The sequence below is a fragment of the Dermacentor silvarum genome, chromosome 8, assembly GCF_013339745.2.
Source record: "Dermacentor silvarum isolate Dsil-2018 chromosome 8, BIME_Dsil_1.4, whole genome shotgun sequence".
Lineage (NCBI taxonomy): Eukaryota > Metazoa > Arthropoda > Arachnida > Ixodida > Ixodidae > Dermacentor > Dermacentor silvarum.
In genome coordinates this window covers 175071719-175085379 of record NC_051161.1, presented here as the reverse complement: position 1 = coordinate 175085379, position 13661 = coordinate 175071719, and positions in this window count along the sequence as shown.

Genomic DNA, 13661 nt, shown 5'->3' with positions numbered 1-13661 from the left:
CCATCTTTTTTCTTTAACAAGACCAAGGGGCTTACCCAGTCTGTGGGGCCATCCACTTTTGCGATGAGGCCGGCACGCTCCATTCTTCACAGCTCCTCACGAAGTGGCTGTCACAGGGGAACCCGGCGTGCTGACTGGACGACTGGCATCGCCGACAGTTGCATGACCATGCTGTAGGGTTTCTGCAGGCAGCCTAGCCCCTGGAAGACAAGCTTGAAATCCTTAATTGCTTCGTACTCGGAAGCATGTAGTGTGGCGACCGTGCGTTGAATAAGTCCCAAGGCTTTGCTTGCTTCCAGTCCTAGTATGGCTTGACGGCCATTCTTTACAACAAAAAAATTCACGGTGGTGGAAGCGTTACCGACAGTTATTTCCTGTGTCGTCGTTCCGAAGTGCGTTATCATGCCCCCAGTGTAAGCTCACAGCACAGCACTTGTAGGTGTTAAATTTCCCGCCTCACCAATCTTGCGGTACACTGAGAACGGTAGCAGGTTGGCCTGCGACCCAGTGTCTAGTTTGAAGAGAATATTTTTTCCAGTAACTCGAGCTTCCACTTTCCAGTCTTTGCTGCTTCCTCTGTCAGTTACAACATCCAGAATGTCAAAGTCGTCACTGCCGTCCTTGCTGACTTGGCCAACTCCTGACATTCCTCGACAACAAACCGCGAAGTGGTGGAGCTTGCGACATTCATTGCACCTTTTCCCGTAGGCTGAACACTGTCTGGGCATGTGCTGTCGATTGCACTTTTTGCAACGGTACTGCTTGCTGCAGTCATCACCACTTTTGCTTCGCGATGGTGGTGCGTGCCTTGAAACAGCATCGACGCGGTTGTCGGCAGCCCTCCAGACCTCTTCTCGTGCCAGTGATTCTGCGAGCTTGCACAGTTCTTTAGCTTTCAGCAACGTTAAAGACTTTTCTCAAAGCACTTTTCCTCGTAGCTTCGAGTCGTTCGTGCCAAACACGATCTGATCACTGATCAAGGAATCTCGCTGCTCTCCGAAATTGCACTGCGCGACTTGTCTTTTGAGGTCCCGGACAAACTTCTCGAAAGGTTCTCCTTCTACTTGCTTCCTGGAGCGAAACACGTAACGTTCGTGAATTTCGTTGCTCACCTCGGCACAGTAGGACTGGAATTTCCCAACGAGCGTTGTGTAGTCGTCCTTGCATTCTGCTTCCTCAAACTTGAACGTGTTGAACACGTCGAGCGCTTCATCGCCGGCTATGCTTAGCAGCAGCGCGGCTTTTGCAGCTTCGCTTCGAGGATGCTCCTTCGTTGTGGTCGGCTGCAGTAACAGGTCGAACTTCTGTTTGAAGCGTCTCCAATTTGCAGAGAGGTTGCCGGTCAGTTGCAAAGGTGGCGGAGCCTTCAGAAGTTCCATTGTAGTCGCTAGATCCCACTACTGACACCATGTAACGTGATGTGTGTCGAGCTAAGAACATGATGACTGGAACAAGAAGAACAAGCAGGGTTTATTAGCATGTCTTTATATAGGTGATTGGGTGGAGCAATAGCAGTGCCAAGCGCACAGCTTATCGTAACACCGTCACAACATCATAAGACAGCCAATGCGCTGGCACCATAGGGCAGACAGTGCATGCCTGATACCGTGAATAGAATCGAATTCGAAATAGTTGAGAGTGAGAACTAACTCGAGAAGTGACAGGAGGACTTCCACACGGCTTCAATTCCTTCCCTCATGGGAATGTTAGTGTAAAGAGAAGAAGCATCTAAAGTTACTAGAATAGCACGGTCGGAGACGATTTGGTTAGCGTTAATCGAGTCGATAATTCAAAGGAAGTCGTCAACAAAAGATGGTAGGGTGGTTGGGATGTTTGACAGATGGTGATTTAAGAATTTAGATAATGACTCCGTAAGTGTGTTGTTATTTGACACTATAGGCCTGCCTGGGATTTCTACTGTAAATATTTCTTCTACGGGAATCTTATGTATTTTAGGAAGAAGGTAAAAGCGGCTGGCTTCTTTGTTATTGGGCATCATAAAGCGATATTCAGACTGGGTGATTAGTTCCTGGGACAGCAGTTGCTCAGTTGTTTGAAGGACTCATTTTGTACTTTTCTATTGGCCAGATTACGATACTGCCGCCTTTGTCTGCTGGTTTTATTACATTCCTTTCGTTTTTTCCTTTATATATCCCCCCCCCCCCTGTTTTTTTTTTCTTTTGCTCATGACAGGATAGTTCACCGACCTCCAGCAAAGCAGATACCCCCCCCTCCCCGTCGTGCTGGCCCCTTCCACAAAAAGAACCTACAATTACACGTCAACCGGCTAACACACGGCGCTGCCTCAAATTCCGCCACCGACTATCAGTAGCACATTAGCTTTCTTTTCAATTTTACAGCCTCGCCGCTAACGCACTCTTGCACCTCACCTACCTGCCTTACCTTCTCTCCCTACCCTACCTATATATACTGTGCCGAGGAGAGCATATGCACATAAGTCCATTTGTTGAAACGTTGGCTCCTGCTCTCACCTTGTTCTCGTGTTGCTCATCATATTAACAATTTTGGTGCCCATTAAAGTTAGTGAGTGCTGACGCCACTTGATCACTAGAAGTGCTTATAATGCACGAGCTTAGCAAAAAATTGTCTTGCAGTTTAAAAGAAAGGTGTGGGAGAACAATATAAAGAGTATATAAAGTACATTTCTTTGTGAACGTTGGGATAGCTGTTTCAGTACAACAAAAATATTTTGTTGCACTGTATTTATTACTTCTTTAAATGATTATCAATTTAGTGTTTGTGCAATACTAAAGTGGCATTAAATCAAGGGCTTGACAACAGCTCATCTGGTTGGGAATTAACTTGGTACAAGAAACACACTGACCACAGTCTAAGTGAAAATTTTACTGTGGTTGTTGCCTTACTTGTGCTTTCATAGTGACATGTAAAATAATTATACAATAAAAATTCAACCTTTCAGGATCGTAAACATGGGTAAGTATAGTTAACTATAGCACCTGTGAAGCTGAAACAAGCCTGAACATTGAATGTCTACACCGCAGCTACAGCAGGGCTTCCCAACATGGCTATTAGCTGTAAGTGGAGGGAGCATTAGCTGAGCTACCAGCTGGCTAGTAGAGGTCTACGTCTAGAGTACAGCTTACAATAGACAGCTACTAGCTAGCTGCGTGCTTCCTGGGTATTCACCAATATAATACCATTCCTAGAATCAAACTCAGGTTTTAGTGACTTTCAGTGTGCTTTTCACAAGAACTACTCTTGTGAAACTTAGCCTCTTTGTTTCACACACGACACACCCGTAGATAAGGGAGTAGAGGTTGAATGCGTATGTTGTGATTTTGTGAAAGCATTTGGCAAGGTGTCCCATTAGTTAATTTTCATTAAAATGAGAACATAAAATATTTACCCAAGATCTTAAACTGGATTTCAGGCTAATCGTACTCAATATGCAAGGGCTAACAATTGTTCTTCACCCCCTGTTTCATCAAATCTGATGTTCCTCAAGGCTCTGCCCTTTGCTGTTTCTAATTTACATTGACTCCTTAGGCACTTTGGACAAGCCTAGCTCAACCACGTGATACCGGGGCAAATTCTGCTTTGGATGAGTGTCCACGACGTGGACGAACAGAGTGTGTCCACTGAGGTTTTCTTCTACTGTAGATGGCGGATTTTGTCAGCACTGAAAGATCCTATTTATTGTAGTCTGTGTTCTACTCACAGATGGCCACACTTCGTCAGTGCTCAAAGACCCCATTGCTGAAACTGCACTCTTTGGGCGCCTTTTGGCCGGTATTGAAAGATGGTGTTTTCTGCTTCCCCAATGGCAGTGCACGTAGGTCGTGCATGCAAAATAAAGCCGCTGTTTGACTCTGAAAGCGAGAGTGACAATAAAAGTGATGCACTGGAGTTTTGTTCTTCAAGCGAAGAGGATGATGATGGTGTTCTTCTGGGGCCGCAAGTGATAATTTGCAAAGTGAGGATAACAAGGGCAGACCCTCACGCACTTTCCAGAGCTTGGGTCACCTGGCAAGATGTTTCACGTTGAGTGCCCTGGCGACCCGCTGGACTGCATTGAAGTGTTCTTCAATGATGAACTATTATTAAGCTAACTTTTGCAGAAACAATTCAGTACGCCATACTGTTCTTCCTCTCGAAGAAGTTGAAGGAGAAGCCGCGCTTTGGTGCCTACAGTTATTTCTGAGGAGATCCGCCTTTTTCTAGTGCGCTATATATATATATATATATATATATATATATAGCTACAAAGAGCGCTTCTACTACGCGCTTGGTGTTGGTTTATTTATTTGCTCCAAAATGCAATTTTGTCTGCTCCAACTGCTCCAAAAAGCAATTGCACTTGCTCCAAAAATTTCTCCAAAATGACTTCGGGCAGTCCCACCTCTCCAAAAATTTTTCCAAAATGACTTCAGGCAGTCCCACCCCTCCAAAAATTTCTCCAAAATGACTTCGGGCAGTCACACCCCTACAGGGGTGGGATTGCCCGAAGTCATGGGGTGGGACTGCCCGAAGTCATTTTTGAGAAATTTTTGGAGCAAGTGCAATTGCTTTTTGGAGCAGTTGGAGCAGACAAAATTGCATTTTGGAGCAATTTGGAGCAGATAAAATCTGATTTTGAAGCAGTTTGGACCAGGCGAATCTGAATTTTGGTGGAATAATGGAATATGGCAGCGCACTTCGAAACCGCGATGAAACACAACATAAACCAACACCAAGCGCATAGTAGAAGCGCTCTTTGTAGCTATATATATATATATATATAGCGCTAGAATATGGAAGAGTGGGTCGAGCGGTGGCATGGCGCGTGTTTTCCTGTAAAGCCGAAAACATCACAATCGAACTATATATACACATGCCAACGCTCATGATAGCAGAAAATGGTCTCAAATTATGGTGTCAACATGGTTAGTAAGTTTTGACAGCGAGTTTCCGCAGTCAACGAGTGAGATGTGTTCACGTTTCCTTGTGTGCACGTGACACCATGCTTGTTAATTTAGTTAGTAAGCGAATGTTTACAAGTTTATAAAAACTACCTACTATCCTTACTTCGTATAGCTGTCTACTAATTTGCTATCGCAATCGATTGGTTCGCCTTTCGGGAGAAACTGCAACTTTTTATTCCAAATCCGCCATTAGCCCTTCGCGACAGGTCAACATGGCTCGGGCCTCACCCACATGAGCATAAAAACAGCTTGGAATAGCTTTACGTTATTTCGTCCCTGGGGAGAGAGACGTCCGCTTGCTGAACCCGCTGCAGCACGTGCCTCCCTAATGGAGAGGTCTAAGTCGTCTATTCTGTGCAATTATAATCGCACAATGGCAGGGTGTTGACAAGATAGATCAGTTCATCGCCTCCTACCTAGTGGCACGGAAGCACAAAAAAAAAGAACTACAAGGAACTCTTCAGGCAATGCCTTGAGTTCATTTCATTTTTATTGCTCAATTCATTTTTATTGTACCAGAAGGACCGGGGAAAGTTGTCACAACTTGAGCACAGGCTAGAAGCGATCAACCACAAGAGACGAGAATTACCAGAACCCATCACAAGTTGAAAAGCATGGCTGACCGCGCAGTGTGTTGGGAAACGAATGTCTCACATGGCATGGCAAGAACTTTATTTTGGTCCTGAGAAAATAGGGCCTGAGGGCAAAAGCCCCCAGGCTAAGTCGGTGGCTCCGCCCTCGTAGGCACCAGTAGGCTTTCCCGATGTCGTGAGCTCTCCGGACGGCCAGGAGTTGATCTTCGCTGGATATGCGCCAACTCCAGTCCTCCTCACTGCTGAGATCCGAAGCCCGTTGGTTGGGGCACAGCCAGAACATATGATCAAATAGACATGGAGTGTGTCCACAATTTTTACATTCCTTAGAAAAATCCTGGTCAATGTCGTTAAGCCCAAAAGGTGTGGGATAAGATTTGGTTTGAATCATTCTTAATGTGACTGCCTGAGCTCGGTTGAGCTTCTGATGGGGGGGGGGGGAGGAAAAAACATCCACAGTGCACCATTTTTTATCGTACTAGCCTGCTATGGAGAAGAGCCAACACGACCCAACAGGAAAGTGTCTCGGGAAGGGGCCTAGTGCAAGCCCAGTGACAAAGCTCTGCACACCGTTCCATGCTTCATGAAATTTCACACCTCATGACCTGCCTTAGCATTTGAAGAAAGGTGAAAACTTTTGATTGATGCTGAACTTTGCTTTGCAGAATAGTTGACCTTGAAGCACAGCAAAATAAAGGATTTTGCTTGTTTTCGACTGTACCGTTTTAGCAAAGACAAACACCAGGTGCTTTATTTTAGTATTAACAGAATTTTAAAAAATTGTCTGTGGTACTTAGCACAAATTTGCTTACTGAGCTGGAATACTCAAAGAGGCATACATTACTTAGTGTGAAAATCAGTACGCATAATTGACTAATTAACACAATTAACTAACTGATTTTTGAAGTAATTACTTTAGTGCACACATTGCAAGGCATGAATTGAAACCAGTGATTTCACAAGGCACATCCACTTGGAACAAGTTTTGAAACTAGCACCAGTTTTGAGATAAGCACAGTAAAATTTGCCGTAAAGATACATTGTTGTTGAGCTTACCTTTAGCGCAACAGCAATTATATGGACACTTCAGGCGCATTTCCGCCGTCGCCGCGCACCGTATGCCGTAGGCGTGAGTGAAAGCGTGCAACGGTGAGCCGAGGATGGTTGCTTGATCTATTACGTGCGCAAGGAAGGAAGTGCGCCATCTTTCACCACGCGCTAGGCACCGGGAGGGGGGTCTGGTGGTGGCCGCGCAGGCCCTATCTTGAAAGCGCTCTGCGATAAGTACAAGGTGCCAAAAGCTTCATGTGCGCTCGCCGCTTATTTCGCGTTGAAACGAGAGGCAGCACGATGCTGCTGCCGCTCTTCCTCATGCCAGCGAGTGTCCACGCTCATCGAATGAGATGTGTTTATGTTTGTCTGTACACTCGTGACACCATGCTCGTTAATTTAGTAAGTAAGCGAATATTTACGAGTTTATATGGCTGCTAAAACCACTATCCTTACTTTGTATAGCTGTCTACTAATTTGCTATTGCAATCAATGCGCCGCCTTTCGGGCAAAACAGCGATTTTTTTTATCAAGACGCCTTTTTTTATGCATCAAAGCTAAAAAATTACTGGAACACCAATGTATTTTGTTGCAAACATGGAAACACATTATCTCAAAACTGGTGTCATTCTTAGAGTTTGTTCGAAGTGCATATGACTTTAGAAGTCACCGACTGCAATTAGTAAATTGCAATCAGGGGTGTAAAGTAATTACTTTAGAAGTTAATTAGCAAACATGTGTTAATTAGTCAAATATTCACTTTCATTTTTTGAGCAAATAATGTCTGCCTCTGAGAGTAATCTAGCTCAAGAAGCATAATTGTGCTACATGTCACGGGTGGTTTTAAAAAATTCTGTTAACGATAACATAGAAAATCCTGTATATTGCTTAACGAAGAGGTAAAATGAGGTTTGCATGCCTAAAGTATGAATTGGTTAAAAATGGTCTAGAAAATTTTTGGACAAAGGAAGTTCGGAGGAAACGAGTGGAAGCCACTCGTTCATTGCATGTATGAGTGCTCAGTGCAACAGGGCCGAGTGACAACCCTTTGGGCAGCTGTGTTGCACCAGGCACACCCTGGAATAGAAAAGATGGTGGCAATGAGCCATGTGTGGTGTCCAGGCTTAGATGCAGACATCGAAACAAAGTTTAATGGCTGTGCCAGGCGTATTGATGAGGTGAAAAGCCAACGCAGCAGAAACCATAGCCTTTTCCGGGAAGTGCCAGGTCATGCCTACATGTTGACTTCGGGGGACCTTGGCAGGATGTCTAATTTGTAGTGTTGGCTGATGCACTTTCCAAGTGGGTGAAGGTGGCTCGTGTTACCAGTTCTTCAGTGGTGGCTACAATATTGCTACGAAACAGTTATTTCAGTAACCAAGAGCAAGCCTGTCATGATTGAAAGGACGAAGAGGACGATGTTTTAACCTGGCACAGGCTCTTCGTTCTGGACAGAGCTACATGCCTATGCGCTTGTAAATATACCTGTATATAGTCATTCCCGTGCATCTTTATACGTAACAATATATTGCTTGCCACCCATGGCTTTCCAGATGTTGTGGTAAGTGACAATGGTCAGCAGTAAATAAGAATAATTCTTGAAAAAAAAAAAAAATGGAGTGCGAGCAAACAGAGTTCCTCCATACCATCCAGCATGTAATGGCAGTGCTGAAAGGGTTGTTCAGACAAGGAAGATTATGTGTAACATTATGAGGCCAGAATTTCACCGTTTCTGGGTTCAAGCAGCTACAGTGTATAGGGATCGAGGTGCCTTCCTGCGCCTCGTCCCCCAGCTCGCGCGTGGCGCTCAGCTCGATCTCCGGGAACCGCCGTCGCGCCGCCAACATGGCGGACACGGCTAGCACGCTGGAGCTACTTTCCCGCGCAAACCGTGCTTATCTCCCCCCCCCCCGGGATTGGACTTGCCCCGCGAAAAGACGCCACCGGGACGCGCCCTGATTGGCCTCCCGAGCGGCGGCCCCCGGGCACCCTCTCCACCCGAGCTCTCGTCCGCTGAGCGCTTCCTCGCCGCGGCAGATGCTCACAGGGCCGCAACGAGGTGGTTACATGAGAGCTTTGTTCTGACGACTCCTCGTTCTCCCTCTTGGCGGACCGCTACCTGGTTAGCCCAAGCGTAGCCGGCGCGCATACTCGATCGGTCTGGCGGTGAGCCTTGGCCCGTAAGCGCCGTGACTGTAGCACTGAGCTGTATCTTGGGTGAATAAACCCGTGTTTGTTGGCGATCTGACTCTGGAGCCTTCTGTGTGCCGTGTCGGAGAGTCGACGAACCCTGCCGTAGCGCCTTTGCGCGTTGCGGAGTGAAGGAGCGCCGTACCCTTTCCTGACCGTCGCTCGTAGGGTAAGCCTTGTGCAAACCCATCTCCACAGGTGGAAGAACAAGGGTGCCAGAACTACCTCAGCTTGGCACAAGTGTCTAGGTACGGAACTTGAGACCTGGACCCCGATAGGTGGCCACAAATTCTGAGAAATCAGGTGATAATGACCAGAAGCAGGCATTTGTAATGCTCTACGAGCACTATCGTCACTGCAAGTGCAAGCATGCTGATGGACACTAGGGTTGGCAATATCAATGAACGATTAATCGATTAAAAGTATCCCGCAAAATGCTTAATCTTCATCGATGTCCACCTTTAATTTAATCGATTAGACATGTTCGATTAATCGTTTTCGAGAGTTCGACAGGAGCTGCGCGAAAATACTGAAATCATACTAGAATGGCGGAGCGCGAGCAGTGACTGTGCGGCTGTGGTAGAGCGACTGTTTATCCGAGTCCCCAGTGATGTCGAGCCAAATGCTTCCCCTTTCTTTACCTCCACCGCACACGCCACCCGAAGACGGAGGCTGAAATACCCTCGCAATTCAAGGCATACTATACAGTGAAATCTCGAAGATACGAATCTCACAGGGTCACGGAAAATATTCGTATTAGCCGAAATTCGTATAATCGAAACACAATTAAAACTAGCTAAATTAAAGAGTCGGAGGTGAACTCACTTAGGCACGCGCACATAAAAAGCATTTACAGTATGGATCACTTATAACGTAACTGTTTATAGCGCAGAACTGGCTACAACGCGGCCTTTTCCGACTCCCGTTTACCCTCCCATAGAACTCCATGTATGCGCATACCGCTTACAGTGCATCCGCGTGAGATGAAATACCGCTTATTATGCGGCTTCCTCTGGAAAATCTCGCCGACAAGGACGGGAGCGAGCACGCTTCTCAACGAGGTGCGCCCACCGACGGGAGAGGAGATCAACGAAGGCGATGCGGAGGAGGAGCATGAGATGTGGAGCATGAGTCCAAGGGCGATAAAATCGTCACCGCACGCCGTATGTGCGAGTGAAAGCGCGCCTTTAGCGCGGGGGACGCGCGCCTTCACGCACGGAGAGCGAACGCACAACAGAGAGCAAATGCGACTTCCCTCACGGCTGGGCGCGCCAGTCGAGCCCGGCCCTGCTTCCGTCGCGCGACAGGCCGGGGGTATGGGAGGTGGGGGGGGGGGGGGGAGGCGACACTATGCTGCGGGGCACCAAATGCGTATCTTGCAACCGGGCGCAAGGGTAACTGGCGACGCAATCTCCCACCGAAATGAGCAAAACAGGAAGGCAGCGCAGGAGGGAGGCAAGGAGGGAGGCGGGACTTCTACTCTGCCAAGAAATGCGTTCTTGTACTTTGTGCCGACTGTCGGGGTTGTCGCGCGCACCATATCTTGAAAGCGATCTCCACACGGCTCTGACCTTTGTATGCGCTGTGCTTACGCCGCTCAGTTTCTGTTGAAGCGATAGACCGAACGAACCTTCGCTCGCTGCGGCGGGGCAGCTGCGCGCAAAAGCAAGAAAAGTGCCACCGCGTCAGCGTCAAACTCTTCGCCCCCAGTCGCGGCCTCCGCGCTGTCCGGCGCCGCATCCGCTCCTCCGCACCAAAAGAGAAAGGGAGAAAGCGCGTGACTGCGCGCTGTTCTTTTTCGCGGCCGTCGGTGGGGCGGCGTTTATTCGTATCAACCAACGCGGGTCGAAAATCAATTCGTAACAACCGTTCTCTAGCACGTTGCAAAGTAATGGGGCTCAGCCGGGACCACAGAAAATTTGTATCATCCGGAAAATCGTATTAGCCGTGATCGTATCATCGAGATTCCACTGTAGCAACCTAATCGTTGATCGTCGTGCCACTCCCAGTCCACTAAAGACGTGGCACAGCATGTGCGCCGGTTTGGAGCACGTATTTGACATGACGATGAAGTTCATGTCGATTCCAGCAAATCTGCAGCTTCCGAGTGTCTGTTCTCGCATGCTGGTTGCGTGGCCATTCAAAGAAGGTGTTGGTTTCACCCCAAGATCCCAGCCAATTGACATTCCTTTGCTCTGTAGAAAAGAGCACGGGCCTTAAAATCTTAAACTATGGTTTTTGTGGTGGTGGCGGTGGTGGTTTTGCAGGAGGCAGGGTTAGCTTGGCATACATAGCCGGCAATTGTCTCGCCCGAGCCTCCTATGAGTCGAGATCAGGGGTGTGTCACCAGGGGTGTGATCAGGGGTGTGTCACTTCTGCCGAGGTAGGCTAAGATGTAATCATTGTAATGCTGACTTGAGTCCGTCAGCACCACGATCTCATGGTGCTGACAATATTCATGGTAGAATAGACCCTTAGTTTCCGCAAGGCCGTGGTAATTGCAGTACTTTGTACTGTTGTAGACGAAATTACGCAATCCAGGTGGCCAGACCATGATACATCAAGGGAGGGTAAACAGATAGCCGCTGCGCAGCTATCTGCTTGTGCACACACCGCCCCGTCTGTGCACGCTTGTAGGTGGCTTTGATACACTGTGCTCAAGTGGTCCAGTACAAGGAACTTGGCTTCGGCAGTTGGAATGGTGCGTTTTGACGGTAGCTGGGGTACATCAAGCCTGCAGGTAACGTCCGAAAAAGACCATGGCGGGTTGAGACGACTCCGTTTAGGCCATTCCAATCCTGAAAATGGCAAGGTGTTCAGCGCCGCATGGAAATGGGAGCGAGTTATTGCTCTTAGCCGCCGGAGAAGTGCCGTGGCTGCGCGGGACTCGCAGAGCCTTAATAGCTGCATGAACAAGGCGTGAGATACCAAAAGGCGGAGTGGTAGAGACTGCTTCATTAGTAACTTGTTTGAAGCTCCCCGAGGAACTCCCATCGCCAAGCGAAGTCCCTTTCTATATATTGCCTCCAAGCGCTCGAATTGACTTGGTGATGGTTATATGTGAGCGGCAACTCATAGAGAATGTGGCTTTCATAGAGTGCAGCGTTCAATGTAAGCATGGACATTGGATTGTTTTCCCAACATACGCCTGCCAAGTGACGAAGTGTGTTGTTTATTTGCACTGATGCAGCCACAACACTCTCAACCACACGTCCCCGCAGTATCTTGCTGTCTATGGTGACACCCAGGGAACGAACACTAGTTGCACAACAAATTGGATGGCCTCTGAAATCCAGCGTTAGACATGTTCACTTCTGCCTCACTCCAATAATTCTTTTCTCCTGTGCTTATTTAAAAAAATTTTATTTGTACATACGCAGCCCTATCGGGCTATTGCAGGAGTGGGTGTGAAAAGCAGAGCAATGACAAATAATAAATACTAAAGGCAATACGAACAATACAAGCCAATATAAACCAAAACTATTCAATGGTTGCTAAGAATAAGTTTAAAGGAAGAGAACGAGTAGGACCAGGCAAAGAATTGCAGTATTCAATTACACAGGGAAATAAACTGTATTTAAAAGTGTCCATACGGGCAAAATAAGGCGCAATGTTTAGGTAACTTCTAGTATTAGATGGTTTTGCAGGAGTCTGAAGATACACTGCAAGAGGAGTTAGTGCAATGCAAAAACTTCAGTGCGTCGACGATCTGAGAGCGGTTGTAAGCCGAGGGATGAAAGCGCTGGAGAAGGTGAAAAATCCCTATCGTACCTACGGCATATGAAGTGGATCGCTTTCTTTTGGATAGCCTCAATCTGATTAATGTTGCATTGTTTATGCAGATTCCAGACATATAATTGCAATTCCTTGCATATTATAGTTCAACTTCACCTTTCCCTTGTGCCATTTTTCTTATTTCTTGTTTAACTGTATTGTACAGGAATTCACTAGTGCTATTTATCTTGTTTAGTGCTGCTCTAAGTGTCATTTAATAACACATGTTTATATTTTCAAAGGCCACTAGTGCCAACTCTATTTAGTCTTCAACAAATTAAAGACTAAACTTTATACACTTGTATTTCTAACTTGGTTCCACCTCTCAAACATTAAGATAGAGTTCTAGAAAAGTAGATAACTGTGTTTCAACCTTTTTAAGGTGGCCGGCAAAAATTTCGATTAATTGATAAAAACCCTGCATCGAAAGTGATTAATCGATTAAAGGCTAAAATGATTAATGATTAATCGTTAACTGAATAAAAAAATTAATCGACCATCCCTAATGGACACCTGTACCAACACTGTGGAGGACTATTCCAGAGGCACTCAGATATCTAAAGGCACAAACTCCTTCACAGGCAAAGGGAACCTTGCGAGTGTGGACTGTATGGGTATGTGTCGCAGGTAAGTGGCAACAAGTTCATCACCTCTGTCAGTGATACTGCTTTGAATGGATGTGCGACGGTGACTTGGGGCCAGAGTTAGCAGCTAAACCAGGAGAGAAACAATGAGACTGGCTCAGATGTAGCAAATGTGCAATAATCACAAATGCCACCGACAACAGAGAGTTCCAGCGAACAGGTACCAAAAGCCGAAGCAGAACCTACTACACCACCAAAACCCAGTGAGTGGGTAACTGGCTTGTGGCCCAAAAGTCGCTTCATCATCTCCATCAAGGAGGTCAACCAGGAGAATGCATCCAGTATTGCATTATTCCCCTCGAGGCATGAACATTACACTTTGTGTAAAGGAGAGCAATGTTATGATAAACCACGACCCGCTGGTGGTGGCGCTGTTACAGTGAAGAAGGTCAACCAACAGTTTTGTGTAAGTGGGCATCATGTGTTGCTCTTTCATATCACCAACACACGAGTGGAGCGCCATGTTT